This window comes from Phragmites australis, chromosome 16 (genome assembly GCF_958298935.1).
Source record: "Phragmites australis chromosome 16, lpPhrAust1.1, whole genome shotgun sequence".
NCBI lineage: Eukaryota > Viridiplantae > Streptophyta > Magnoliopsida > Poales > Poaceae > Phragmites > Phragmites australis.
Window position 1 is genome coordinate 23,159,096 of NC_084936.1, and position 13,954 is coordinate 23,173,049.

The window sequence follows — 13,954 nt, forward strand, 5'->3', positions numbered from 1 at the left end:
AATAGCCTATGCTTCAAGGCAATTAAGGAAACACAAGGAGAATTACCCTACCCATGACTTGGAATTAGCTGTCGTGGTTCATGCACTCAAGATTTGGAGACATTATCTGATAGGGCAAAGACGCGAGATCTTCCCTAACCATAAAAGTCTGAAGTATATCTTCACTCAACCCGATCTCACTCTCAGGCATCGTAGATGGCTAGAACTCATCAATGATTATAATCTGGGATTCAACTACCATCCAGAAAATGCAAATGTAGTGGCAAATGCTCTGAGTAGAAAAGCCTATGTCAGTATGATGATAATACAAGAAAGACAACCTGGACTATGTAGAGAGTTTGAGAAGCTTAATTTTGGAATTGTATCCAACACAGAAGCAGTTGTAATGGAAATAGATTCTACCTTGGAGCAGGGTATACGCAAGGGTCAACAGGAAGATGAGAAGATTCTAGAGATCAAACAACTCATTAAGGAGGATAAGGCCCTAGGATTCATAGAAGATGCGAAAGGTGTGGTGTGGTATAACAAAAGAATATGTGTTCCAGATGTTAAGTCTATTCGGGAGTCAATTCTAAGGGAAGCTCATGACTCAGCCTACTCTATTCACCCGGGAAGCAGCAAGATGTACTAGGATCTCAAGGATCATTATTGGTGGTATGGAATGAAACATGAGGTAGCAAAATATGTAGCCCTGTGTGATACCTGCCAGCGAGTTAAGGCTGAACACTAGAGACCAATAGGGTTGCTTCAACCACTAAAGGTACCCGAGTGGAAATGAGAAGAAATTGACATGAATTTTATAGTGGGAATACGTCGAACACAGTTCGAGTATGATTTGATTTGGGTCATAGTAGATCGGTTAACAAAGGTAGCTCACTTCATACCAGTCAAGGAGACATATCGAGGACCGAAGCTCGCAGAGTTATACATGTCTAAGATTGTGTGTCTTCATGGTGTACCCAAGAGGATAGTATCTGACCGAGGCACCCAATTCATATCACGTTTTTGGCAGCATTTGCATGAGTCCATGGGCACCGGATTGAACTTTAGCTCAGCTTATCACCCGCAGACTGATGGACAAATAGAGAGGACCATTCAGATTCTAGAAGATATGTTGAGAGCATGTGCTTTAAATAATGGTAAGAGTTGGGATAAGAATCTTCCCTATACGGAATTCTCGTATAATAATAGCTACCTAGCAAGTTTAAAGATGGCTCCTTTTGAAGCACTATACAGAAGAAAGTGCAGAACCCCGCTATCCTGGAGTCAGACCTGAGAAAGCCAAGTATTTGGCCCAGAAGTTCTAAGGGAAGCAGAAAGGCAAGTACAGGAAATTCGAAACAACCTGCGAACGACGCAGTAAAGGTAGAAGAGTTATGCAGACAATCGATGTCGGGAGCTAACCTTCAAAGTCGGAGACTTCGTATATCTCAAGATATCCCTGATCAGAGGCCTTCACAGATTCAAGGTCAAAGGAAAACTGGCACCCTGATACATTGGACCATTCAAAATACTAGAAAGGAGAGGTGAAGTGGCCTATTAGCTCGAACTGCCATCCCACCTCTCCTATGTCCACAATGTGTTTCACATATCGCAATTGAAGAAATGTTTGAGAGTTCCAGAAGAGCAACTGCCGAGGGAGGAATTAAATGTGCAGGAGGATCTCTCTTATTCGGAATACCCTATCAAGATCCTCGAGACATCAGAATGTGTTACCCGGAATAAAAGGATCCGTATGTGCAAGGTGCAGTGTAGACATCATTCAGAAGTGGAAGCCACATGGAAAAGAGAAGAAGATCTGAAGGTAGAATTTCCCCATCTATTCTCCGATCTTTTCGAATCTCAAGGACAAGATTCATCCTAAGGGGGGTAGGTTTGTGACACCCGTTTGCTTTGCTGTGGCCTGGTTCGTCACCTCGCGTAGCGCAGCCCAACCCACTTCCCAGCTCTCTGTCTCTCTCTATGACAACTCAGGCCTGCTTGTCATCCCCGTCCCTCCGCTTCGCCTGCGCCGTGCGCAACCGCCCCCCACGCTGCCTGATTTTGCCGCCCTAATCTCCGTGCCCGCGCCCACGATCCTGCAACCACCCCGCTCTCCCTCACGCCTATAAATGTCGCCCCAACCCCACCGTTCTCCCGTTCTCCATCAGCCCCACCACCCATTCACCCCGAGTCTCCATTGCCGGCCGTAGAGCTCCGCCGAGCATCGTCCACAGCAGCTGAGCCCTCTCCGGTGCTTATGAGGTCATCATCGGCTGCGCAGGAATGCGAGGAGTCTTCTCCGCCGCCCCTCGACCCTTCCTGCTAAGCATTAGTAAGCACCGTCATCACCTCTCCGTCTCCAGTCCTTCACGTTGCGCCCCGAAGCCTGCTGACCGCCTCTTCGGCATCGCAGGACCCCAAGGGAGCTTCGTTGACCTTCAATTTTGTCTCCCCACCATCGGGACCGTCATCTCATCGAGCTCCAACCCCGCCACCCGCTTCTCTCCATCGCCAGCCTGCTCCGAGCCATCTCTGACCGTCGTGAAGCCTTCGGTGAGAATCCCCGTCGCTGTCTCTTTCGATTGCACCATTTTTTGTCATGGTTGGTAGCTCATAGCGCTAGTTCGAGCATCACCGACGATGCTCCAGCCATGCCCACGGCGGCATCGCCGTCTCTCTGTCACCGTAGGCCGCCAATCCTCTCTCAAATGCCCTCACCCGTCCGATTGTAGGTGCACGATAGAGATTAGAAGCCCAGATACCCTTTCGCATTTTAAATCTCAGCCATCCAATCTAGATCATGCACCCTAGATTTAAATAACCAAATCCCAGTCACCTTGCCATGTCGGTGCCTCGTGTCGCAACCATATCGGTAGCCTTGTCCTACATGGCAAGCCGCGTCAGCGCATCTACGCCCAGTCAGCCACTTGATAAGCCAGTGACATCAGCATGATGCAATATTTAGGTTTTTAAATTCAAAAATAAATCCTTAAATCTCTGACATTAGGAAATTTTACATATAGGCCCCCAAACTTTTCTATTTTCACAAAAAGACACTTTTTGGCCCATGTAATTTTACTTTTAGCCCCATGTAGTTTTATTTAATTGCATATAGGCCCCTAAAATTTTACAAATAAGTCCCTATAACTTTCTATTTCTACAATTTAGCCCTTGTTCTTTTTCAAAAGGCCCCCCAAGCTTCAAACCCTTATAACTTTTTCGTTATAGCTTCGTTTTAGGCGATTCTTGTGCTCACGCGATGGAGCAGCAAGTGCTATCCGTTGGTAGGCTTTCCGTAGCACTTTGCTTCTGTTTAGTGTACTGTTCTTAGATGTTTGTGGTTGCTTGTTTTTGATCTGCGTGATTGCAATAGGAGACGAGCAGTACATGAGCTTGCAGGACCAGATCTTTGAAGAGTTTGAGCAACCTGCTGCTGAAGGCAAGTGTCCTTGATCACATTGATTCAATTGTAGGAAAGTGTGTCTTTTACTTTCTAATTGCATGCTTTTGTCAATATGAATCCCATGTTTAGAGTTTATTAGTACTTTCCATTATTATACTTGTCGTCGGTGTTGTAGTTGGGTGTCTTGGGTAGAAATGTTTAGTTATGCTGTCAAGTTAGGTAGGATAAATGTTAATTTGATTAATGGTCTATGCAATATGAACTACTTTGGGTTATCTTTTGTAGTAACATAGAACATAGGGATCTCGACAAGTTGGTTTGGTTGGTATGGCTGCTGTGTGCGCATTGGGCGATGTGCAAGTACCTGTTTTAGATCCTAAGGACCGGTTCATGGACATGTAATCCGGCATAACAGCATAACCACGAGGCTTACATGGTACGGCCTGGCCGATTGGATGTCCTCCTTATCCTGTTCGCACTAGTAGACGGTTGAGTGACACAAGATGAGGCTTCTGTAGTGGATGGAATCCCTGTTCATGGTGAAACCTTAGTGGGCGTTTATGGATTTGGAGGCACCTTATTAAGGCCTTGTAGTGATCTCTCTGCGCACACCTCGGAAGTGTGTAAGGTACCGATGGGTACCGACAAAAGAGTTGATCATGACTCGTAGGTAAAGTATGCAGACTACAGAGTATAAAACTAATTGATTCGCCGTGCTCACGGTTAAGAGCAGGCTTGGACTCCTTCATGATTAGTGGGGATCTTGGATGGTTGGTTTTGGGTAGTCGGATGGTGGTACCTCGATGAGTTGATAACCATATATGGGATATTTGGTGAGTCTAATAGTCGGATTGAATCCGATGAATTGTCCCTTTAATGTTGGTGTCATCACACATAGTAAATAGGATTGCTAAGTCATTTATGAGTCCTAGATTAGGATGTTATAGATGTAGCAAATCTGAGTCAAGCCTTTCTTGCCTTAAGCCTTCATATCATGTTTTCCCACACTTGCTGAGTACTCTATGTACTCATGCTTGCCTTCTCCCAACCTCTTGATGCTGCTTAGAAGATGAGGACTTCGAGCACATCCCGACCAATGGAGCTAAGTCCTAGGAGAAGGAGGTTTTCGACTTGAAGATCATGTTCTAGGCTGGAACTCCCTGGACAACATTTGTGGATGGATGGAAGACCCGCTACCGCTGGATGTTATCTTAGTGTTTCCTTTAAGACCTGCATGTCCTTTTGTAATGAATATTATCGTTATGTAATGACACTGGTATGTTATCACTTATGAGGTCACCGCATGTATGAAACTTGATCTTGACATACATATGGAATGCATCTGATTTCTTCTTTTAAAACTAGGTGTGACAAGACTAATCTAATAGTGTACTGTTGCTAATCCTAACATGCATTAGGGAATGAAAAAAATACCGGGTTACAATAAATGCTCTCTATTGAGTGCACCTAGGATATTTGCCCTTTCACAGGGATTCGGGGCCATCCGCCTTAGTGTGACAGGCCCTCTCCCGCTTTCTTTCCCTCTCTGATTCACGTGCTTTAGCCGCGGTGCGCTCCTTCACTGTCTTCCTCATGAGCTTCTCCTCTTGACGCTCTAGTCGTAGTTTCTCCTATTGTTGCTCGTACTCACGGCGTTCGTATGCTTCCCTCCTCCACCGCATGCTCATGTTTAACCGCCGCTTCTGGTGCTCATTTTGCTCAATGTCGAGCTATTCCATGAAATAACAGATAGATGGAGGAGACTGGACAAATGAAAGAAGATGAGAGATTAGTAAGACAATGCATGAAATCATATGGAAAGTGCCACATGAGTGATCTATGTCGCTATACTGGTGGGTACTCGTACAGTCCATATCGAGGCTTGTCGTACTGGTAGTTAGCACACATGACGTAGCGTAGATCATATGTGCAGGAGATGTCTTGGGACTCCTGAAGCCTACAGAGGTCATCACAAAAGCACATCGGTGGTTCGACCTCCTGGGGGATTAAAATCCCCTAATGTTTCTTAGGTGGGTTTGGTGGAGTTGAGGAAGATATTACAGTTAAGAGAGCTGAGAAAAGAGTGATGTATCAATGGGCTGGGGTTATTTATAGTGGCTGGGGGTTGGTGCATGAGCTTGCATGGGGTTGGAGCATAGGATTCACTGTGAAAGCTGGAAAGATTGTGGCATTGATGCTTGACAGAGATTCCCTGTAAAAGTTGTTGCTTTGTGTGGTCATTTCATTCTGCAATTCAGCAAGGAATTATTGTTGCCTCAGCATGGAAAGTAGAGAATCTTTTGAAAGCATTGGGCTTAGAAAAAAGTATTGGTACAATGATAAAACCGGACCATTTCATTGAAGAAAGTAAAATACATCACAAATAAGGGTCATCGTAAGCATTAATTGCATGTATGTCTCGTACACCTTCTATGACAATTTACAATGGCATGTAGTACTCCATCGCTAAATGAAGCATGCCTTATGGACAGACAGATTACCGATAGAGAGAAAAGATGTGTGGTACTATAGAAGAAAGGATATGGTCACGGGCAAGTGTTTTCTCATCATTTTACTACATGTAATTAGGATGTGTCCAAGATATAGGATAGGATGCTTAAAGCTCTGTTTAGTGGTCACTTCGTGTGTAAATCTTGAGTTATGATAGATGTGTTGTCATTTAATGGTTAAAGCTGACTCGTGTGATCACTTCGTGTCTAAAGTGTGAGACATGACAAAGATGTTGTGCTACAGCAAGGTGTTGTCATTTCATGCTAAAAGCTGAGGCAAGTGGTCACTTCATGTCTAAAGCACAATGTTCTTGTTTAGTGCCTTTGACGGTGATGCCTTTTTACTCAATGATATATGATATTTACAGAAAGTTGAGTACACATCTAATTGCATCTATTTTGCAAAACAATATAAAGAAAGAACATGTGTTGCCGCATGTGTCTACTACTATCGGGACATCTTGTATATAAACACAACCTAATCGATTCTCTAAACACAACCTAATTGATTCTCTACTCACACATCTCCTGACCTCCAATTAAATCGAGAGAATGACATATCCTCATCCTATCAATGGCCCTATTGATCCACCACCTCTGCACCACCATTTAGACGTCTATGGTAGAGATATCTATGGAAACTACAATGCTCTTCCTTGCTCGTTTTGGCCGCCATGTCAACATAGATATGTTGATGTAGTCCAAGTTTATGAGCATTTCGGTGACACATGACATCAATTCTTTCGTCATCCACATTTCAGAGTATGAAAAAATAATACTCACCTTGTTTCCTATTTTCACAACACCATTTACTTATCTCATATATATTTTTTTCCAGACGAATGATTGTGGGTTCCAGTACTGGATTGACCTGTGCATAGAACCAGACATTGAAGAATATATCTGTCACCTTCACGTCGTCATCGAGGAACTACAGGAACAATTGCACCAAGAGAGAGCAAACATGTCAGAAGAAGCTATATCCCACCTCCCATGGCGGGTTGGAGGAACAACTAGAAGTAAAATCAATGTGATCTTGCGGTAGGCAAATGATTTAATTTCGTATTTTATGTGTACTATTTTTCATTCCCTAAGACATGTAAGGTGAAGTGTCAGTACACCACAAGAGGTATCGTATATGCCATCATACGTTTGGTCGATATGTTTTTCATACTACTGTTATGAAATGGTCATTGTACGAGTAGTTTGAAGAAAGATAATTATATAACACCATGAAAGTAGTAATGACATAGCTACCTACAAATTATGTCCCCTCTTAGGGATGAGGCCCCTAGTCGCATCCGTCCTCGGGACCCTATGCCTCCTCGCTCTTACCTGGTTAGCTGAGTACGTGAGGTGGTCTAGTGGAACGATCGGTCGCACAGGACGTCTAGCCGGTGGTGGAGTGGCGTACTCATCCTGGGAGGGTTGTGTCCCTGAGAGTGACGTGCTAGGTAGCTGCGACGCACCAAGCTCATTGCCCTATCCGAAGATGAAGTCATACCTAGGGACCTGAGTAACGTCCCTGCTAAGCAGCTCCATGTAGCTACCATGCGCATCTACATCCTAGAGATCTTTGATCTCTGCACATGGAACAACAAAGAAAACATATTAGCATCAATAAACCGTGACATACATAACAATTTGTTATACATAAAACGAGTGTCATACCTGAGCCGAGAACGCGAGAACTCGAAGGACCTGGGTCCATGGATTAAGAGTGCGTCGCCCCGTTGGTGGCGTAGAAGGGGTGACCAGCCCTGGTGAAGGACTGCCTCACCATAGTAGGGGTTGAATAGGAAGCTGGGGTCGAAGATGTCCTCGACGGGTTGACGGTGAAGCACAAACGTACCGGTGGGTGCAGTGGCTCGATGAAGGTGGCGAACGAGCGTGATAGGATATGGGCCGACATTCGTGGTCCCGTCATAACGTCTGAGGATGAACTATAGCTCATCTATTAAAAGTCCTTGGCCACATTCCGGATAATGCAGCCAAACACCACGCTCATCTCCGCCCTTGGGACCTCACTGCCACTATCGAGCCGCAACTTTGACGAATGTGCCTCGGCATCAATCTAGCGTAGTATGTCCCTTTGCAAAGAAACAACACTTCAGGACGTACTTGCCAGGTTTGGACTTCAATGAGTACTTATCAATGTCATAATACATCCCCAGATTCCTTTGATCAATGGTCTATAGTAAATGTGGCAGATTCTCATATGACTCTTCGTAGGTCCTGAACCTCATCTCTATTACCTTCCTCTTCGCCCTCCATGCCTTGGTGTAACTGATAGTGTACTTGTACTCCTCCTCAATTTGCTTGATTATGGACCCTGGTTCACAATTTGAGCATATATCACATTAGTGACAAAGGATGAGGTTATCTTCCTGTGGTTGTGCTCAAGTTTGTCCATCATGCAAGTGTGCTCGACCACAATCAACACCTCCTAATAGTCAACCCACTTCCCCTTGAAGTCATGCACCCACCACGGGCAAATCTCATTCGCACATTTCACATCATATTCCTTCTTGCTTGACTTGACAACATTAATCTGCCATTGAAACGATGTTGCCCATTGAGTCACAATATTGTTCATGGCCTGACTGATAGTATCTTTAGCACCTTGAGTCACCTCATTCTGCGTATACTTCCAATCCACTTGATTCCCCTCATTCACCATAAGGTTATTGAAGTTGGGATTGTCCCAGTCTGTGAGAACCAGAGTATCATCCTCATCATCTGAGATATCATACTCAAGGGATTCATTAGCCTCATGATCATCCCGCTCCATCTGTTCAATTCGAGAAGGGTTTCATTCCCCTTGTCTGCCTCATCGGTAGATTCATTCGAATAAGTCGGTGAATGTGCACCATCCAGATTGACATCCTACTCATACTCTTCCTCTGACCCCCACCCTGCATCTCCCCAATTGCCTTCTTATTCTTCCATTGTACAAGCAACATAAGAGACCAACCTCTATGCACAACATCCTGCAGGTACCTCTTCCACACTTCAGCTTCCCAGAGCAGGAACACCTCCTAGTACACTCCTTCTCTATAACAGTTGCCCACAATCTTAATGGTCAACCAGGCATATAAGTGTCTAACACTTTTGTGCATAGGTCTGGAGTTACCCTTGTCCATTAACTGAAAGAACAATACTACCCCTTCTGGACCATATAATATTTCACTGTCCCTATAAATAATCATAAATTGCCACATATTTGATATACCTAGCAACCATCGATAAAAACCCTAACATTATTGCAATAAAACTACATCTACGATAGAAAATTCATTACGAATATAACCCAACATGTAATCTATACTGCAACAAAATATTCCTGAGTCGTACATCAAACACCTTTAAATCCTACATCTACCACATAAGTTATAACTGTACTATGTCTAAAACCTACATTTAATGCCTAACATATGTCTAAATACTACATCTAATTGCTAAAACATACGTATTAACATGATCTAATTGCTAAACTATATCAAACTCTAATTGTAAAATTAGATCTATATTCTAACCTACGTCTAGTGGCTGTCCTACCAGATTTGTAAAAAATTCTAGATCTAGCATCTAACCTATGTCAAAACCTAGCACTAGTGACTATCCTACCGGGTTTATAAATAAAAAAAGCATACATAATTATCCAATGCATAAAAGGGAAAGATACAATGCATAAACAAACAAGCAAATGTGCATCACCCAAACATTCATTATACTTAGGGGCATACTATAGCAAATTCATTCATATTAATCATGAGGAGGCATAAAAGAAAATTTACTAGGTTGCTTTAATGGGTTAAACACACTTGCTAACCTACGTTCTAAGCATCTTTAGGCTACTTCCTTAAGCCATGTTTTGATACCAGCTGTGAGGAAACCGTCCAAACAGTATTCTAGTTAATCACCAGGAGGATCATTATTCACAATCACAACCTCGATGATTAACCAGAATGCCATTCCGGTAGTCCCAACACGTGTTTGCTTCCAGGATCAGAATACATGCCTTTACAAATCACAACACAGCTTAAGAAAAAGAGAGTAATTAAATTACATTATAAATTCTTAAGGATTTACCAAGTTATTACAATTAACAGCAATAGAGAGCTGGGAGGAGACTAAAACCTGCTCAACTCCTAACTTGCAAAAGAAACTACACAACAGAAGACTAAAACTACACAACAAAAGCAGGATGAAGCCACATGCTCTTAGGCTCCATCACAAAAGCACGTCAACAGAGTAGGATGCACTACTCATGCCCGCCACCACCCTTGGCAGGCGTGAAGTAGCCATAGACCAACTTCTCCTCACCTGTAAAACCTGTAGAGCAGCTGAGTACGAAGGTACTCGCAAGACTTAATCTATAATGGGCAACTTATAATTAGCCTGACTTCAAGGATCATGCATTTAGATGTTAGCAAGAAAACGGCCACATGGTTAAGTAAAATTTACATGCAAAAGCAACTTGACACATACATGTGTGAGAACCTAAACTTAACTAACAACAATACCACTTACACCCTACAAAGATCAACTGTACATAATTATAACTGGAACCATACGAACATAAATGCAACACGGACCATCTCCATCATAACCAACATAAATAACCACAATCTACAACGGAACTCTACGATGGTTCTCATGGACAGAAGGCATGCTCATGACCGAGAGCACGGTATTTCAAAATATTTTTATACACTGCAGGGGGATACTCCTTTACCCACATGACACGAGGACCATTCGGCTTGTGCCACCCGCTAAAGTGCACACAAGAGGGTACTTGGGACAACCTTTCCCAATAAGCCCCAACCATTTGATACATGCATCGCTCGGTGTGGAGGTATCTAGAACTACTCCCGGAGCAAACTAGATACCTCTTTCAAGCCCGTCTGCTCACACCGTCGATGTTCAGGCCTAAATGATCACAGCTACAAAGGTATTTGGCTCGTCTTACTATTAGATTGGCATGTGGTGAGTACTTTAAGTGCTTAAGCCAACGACGACCAACAATCGGTACTTAACCGATGCAAAGCGGTCTACGGTATCCTGGCTCCCTCCTTGAACTACCTCAGGAACCTCCTCCAGGGCAGATGATACCCCTAACACCACTCACATCTCGTCTCATGCTCACCACTCATCAACTCATCATCAATATCATTGTGTAAGTAATTATTAAGCCTATGCTTGCGAACGATGAAACATTTCACCGCTCGACTTCTATCGTAAACCTATGCAATACTAAGCAACTCGTATCACATTTTAAGTTAGACATTAACATGATGATGCCCAGGCTACAAGGATATGGATCAACAAAAAGTGAAGGAAAAGATCATGCATCTACATAGATTCTACCCACCGTATTCCAACATTGACTCGACTCATGCATACATACATAAGGCATATTTATCAATTTATACCATACGAGATCTGAAGTACTGGGATAAGTATGCTTAGATGCTTGTCTTGCTACTCTGGAGTTTGCCTTATGCTACCCACGCAACACTCGCAAAATTCGGGGAGATGGGCATCATCTTCAATCACCACCGGGTCACATGCCGGTTCTCCGCTCACTAGAGAAGAACACATGCAATGATGAGTATGATTGAAGTGCAACAATGCATGCCACAATATGCATAAAAACATGTTAGATGTGTAAGACACACGAATTAATGTCACACTAAGCGGTCTAAATGAAGTCAAAAAAGTATGAGGAGGCCGGAGTATCCAGGTTGACTTGGAGTATCCGGGTTCCGGAGCCTCCAGGCCAACCTCCGGGAGAGGTTCTCTGTTAGCCATTTTCGATTTAACCCAGAACCTTCGGGTTGGTCCGGACTATCCGGGTTGTGTTGGATACTCCGGCTGAGGCTTCGGGTGAGGCTGCTCGGTTAAATCCGCCGATTTAACCGGACCCTCCGGGCTTACCGGATTATCCGGGTGGGGCAGACTTTGACATTCTCAAAAATCTTTCCTTGGGCGATTTGACTCGCATGACAAATCTATGCTACATAAACATGTATATGTCCTACACAAAGGTTTCTAGACCCAACTTGCACCTTAAACCCTAACGATTTTTTAATACAATTCAATGGGCTTTTTCTTGTTGAACCCGAAGTATCCGGGCTATCCAGAACAGCCATTTTCGAGGGGATTTTGGGGTCAATTTGATTTGCGAGCCATACCAAGTCTAAGGGAAACATGCTAGGGATAGTTCAAGGAGTCTGGAACTCACTCATCAACCTAGCAACACGACTTCATAGCTCAAATTCGTCCAAAACTACATTTTGCTCCAAAAACTCAAGAACATCTAAAGAACTCAAGAACAACTCGATTCCTCCATGAAAACGAAAATGAATTGGATAGATGAGTAGCTCATGAGCTTGTGATCTTGTAGATACTACATGCATACCTCAAATCCTTCTCTTGAGTTCGGATTTTGGGACAGGGAGAGAATGCTTAAGAGAGAGTGAGAGGAGGAGCTCCTCCCTTGCTTGGCTAGCTGGAGAGGGAGAGGGAGGCATGGGGGAGTGAGGGAGAGAGAGAGGGAGCAGGTGGCTGCTGCCTCTCTAGGTGGTTAGGGTGGTGGGTTCACATGTTAAAGAAAAGGTTTGTTTTAACTGCGAATTTCATTATTTTCTCTCTCGAATTCATTTATCTCATCCAATTGACTTTAGATGAATTGCATTAGAGTTCCAAAATAAAATTACACAAAATTAAACATAATGCTTAAGAAGTGTGATTATGCTTAATTGTGTAATTAAGGATTTGGGACATGACAGAGGTGGTGGCCGCGATTGACGCCAGATTTGTTCAAAGGCAGCCATGTTTTGCACGGCGGCCGCTAATCCCGCTTGGCGGCAGTTGGAGATGCGGAGAGCAGCATCGTGTGTGATGACTGGTGGACGTTGGTGTTGCGACCGAGTGGTGGTCGACAGCGCGCGCGGTGGTGTGGTGGCAGCGACGAGTGTGGTGATAGTAGTGAGATGGCGAGGGTGGTGGTAGTGGTGTGAGGGGGGCTGCAGAAGTGGAGGCTTGGTGGCATGGGATCCTGGCGTGGCGGGTCCGGTGCGGTGGTGGTGGTCCGGGGGGCACGATGACTCAACGGCAACCGATCTTGCATAGTGGTGGCTAGTTTGGTGAAGGGTAGCTGTGCTCAATGGTGTGTTGTGGTGGCCGACGGCAGGTGCGGTAGTGCAGAGGTGTGGTGCGGGTTGTGGTCGGCGGTGCAAAGGTGTGGTGAGTGGGGCAGTCATGCTCGGCTTTGTGGAGGCGAGTGCGTCCCTCGTCCACTGGTGTTGGGCCTACAGGGTGTGGCGGCTCGGTGACGGCTCGTGGTTAGCCATGCTCGACCTCAGTGCAGTGGTGGTGGCCCTGTGGAGCATGGTGGTGATGTTCGTCATCGATCGGCGTGCTGTCTAGTCTCATACAACTTGTGAAATGCGACAGCGTGATGTTTGGGTAGTGACCCACGAGTTGTGGTGGTGGCCGCGTGTGGTGGCAATGTGGGGGCAATGGCCCACGAGAGTTGTGTTGGTGGCAGCGGGCGGCGGCTAGCCCTGCATGGAAGTGGCTAGTTCGGTGTGACGGCCAAGGACGACACGACAGCGGGTCATGGATTGCGACGGCTAGTCCTGCTTAGCAGCAGCTAGTTCGGCGTGGTGCCAAGATGGCGGCAAGAAGATGTGTGGCACGATGCGACGGCTAGCCCTTCATGGTAGTGATTAGCTCGATGCGGCAGACAAAGGCACCTTGGTGGCAAGGCAGTAGGTGGTGGCCTAGCTCGACCCTACGGCGACCGGTCCCACTTAGCTGCGGCCAGTTCGGAGCGGGGGCAGCTTGGTACCTAAGGCGACGAGGCGGTCTCGGAGATAGTGATTGGCACATTGTGTTGATGGTCAGGTTCCTTTCTACGGCAGTTGATCTCGCATGACAACGACCGATTTGGTGTGTGGGTGGCTTGGTCGATGCTCTACATGAAATGGAGCTGTTGGGGCACAATGGTGCGGCGGCGGTCGGTCACACATAGTGGTGGCCAATTTTGGCA